A 1,674-nucleotide genomic window follows, 5' to 3' on the forward strand; every position below is an offset into this window, starting at 1 on the left:
GCGTGCTGCGGGGCCTGCCCTGCCGGGGCCGGGGCTGGGGGGTAAGGCGGAGCCCGCGCGCCGGGGAGGCCCCTCACAGCCCGCGAGGCTCCAAGCCGGGCATGGTCGCGTCCCGAGGCCTGGGCCCCCCGCCGGGCCCTGCTCCCCCACACCGCCGGTCCTGGGTGTCGGCTGCCTCCTCGCAGCGCCTGGAGACGAAGATTTCAGGCCCAAGGGAAAGCTGAGGCAGCTCTGAGAAATGTCTGCGTGCCTTCAAGGGGGGGGGGACCTCGGGACCAAAAAAATCACACCCCCCAGCAAGTCAGCTTGTGCCCTCCATGCGGCCCCTGGAAAAAAAGAAGTGCCCGGGAAGCCAGTGGTGGCACATGGGCCACCCAAGTCCACAAGCACCAGTTGCGTGGCTTCGTGGAAGAAACTGGGGCGCGAGCGCCTGTTGGGCTTTGACGAAGCGGGAGGGGGGCTGCCGTGGTCCCCTGCCTGGCCTGGGTGAGGATGAGGTACTGCGGTCTTGTGTCGGGGGCGCTGGTGGTAGTCATGTTGGTCTAAGGATGTAGGCAAGGTTGTTTGGGCAAGTGCTGGCAAAAGTGTCATTTTTCTAAATCTTTAGTTGGTCTCACAGACGTCAGGGTTATCCAAAGGACTTTGGTGTCGGTTGTTTTGCTAAGAGGTTAGATTATATTTGTATGGATGGTTTGGATAAGGGATGGCCCTGCCTCTGGTAGGGATTGGCCTAAGTGCCCTCTGGAGGTCCCTTCCCAGTCCTACTTTTCTCCTGTTCTCCAATATCCCATTCGGGTGCAGCTTCCTCCGTGTGGCATTCAAATACCAAACCTGACCTCAGCCTACGCAACTCGGTGTGAAAATACCCGTGTCGGCGTAGGTGGCTTACCTGAGCAGAGCTGAGTTTGGAGTTACCTTTCTGTTGACACGTGGCTGCCCATGAATACAGCGTGAGTGTGCAATTCTTTGCTTGCTACGTAGGATTTACATAACCGAATATGGCAGCTTGTGAGCTGCCTTTGGCATGGCAGAGTAGAGCTGCTACTTTTTCTGCTTCTGCTTCATGTGTTGTTTACACCGTGCTGGTGCCCACAGGCTCCAATAAGGATGCTGTGCCTGTTGTTTTGAGGACTTGGCAGCTACGCAAGAGTATTTAGCTGCAAGTTGCTGTTGTTTATTACTTGTGCATAGGTTTCTATTTATATGTGCTTGTGTCTGTGCAGTGTGTGAGCGGGTGTACTTAATGCTCTTAATATAATGTTACATTTTTTGTGTGTGTGTGTTCGCTTGTATGGCCCCACCCTAAATGGAGGTTAGTATCACTATAGATTTATGTAGCCACTTACCCTAATGGATTCATGGCTTTGGCTGCAGTTGTCAAATGTTTCCAATTCCTATCTGTTCTTGGCATGGTGGAGGGAAGCAGACTAATGTGTCATGATAAGGATGATCATGGTTTTGACAGTGGTTGAATGTCTCCTCCTCTGCCATGAGCTGAATGCAGTGAGACTTGGGGGGGGGAGGGGTGTGTGTGTGTGTGTGTGTGTGTGTGTGTGTGTGTGTGTGCGCGTGCGCGCGCACGACATCAGTAATCTGTCCCAGGATGGTGGGTTAATGAGTTACTAGCAAGTGAGCTGATGGGTACCTGACTCCATTCTTCAGGAGGGTAAGGAG

General features: G+C 54.1%; 1 protein-coding gene across 2 annotated transcripts in view; it reads left to right on the plus strand.

The window, feature by feature from the left end:
* The first annotated feature begins 797 nt into the window (after nt 1-797).
* Nucleotides 798-1,674, plus strand: part of CUNH5orf30 (chromosome unknown C5orf30 homolog) — a 27,923-nt gene continuing 27,046 nt past the window's right edge. For both annotated transcript variants that reach the window (XM_019517235.1, XM_019517236.1), the window contains exon 1: nt 798-950. The gene's annotated coding sequence lies outside the window, so the exon portion shown is untranslated. The remainder of the gene's footprint in view (nt 951-1,674) is intronic.

The sequence above is a fragment of the Gavialis gangeticus genome, unplaced genomic scaffold (assembly GCF_001723915.1).
Source record: "Gavialis gangeticus isolate Ggan-Ray unplaced genomic scaffold, GavGan_comp1, whole genome shotgun sequence".
Classification (NCBI taxonomy): domain Eukaryota; kingdom Metazoa; phylum Chordata; order Crocodylia; family Gavialidae; genus Gavialis; species Gavialis gangeticus.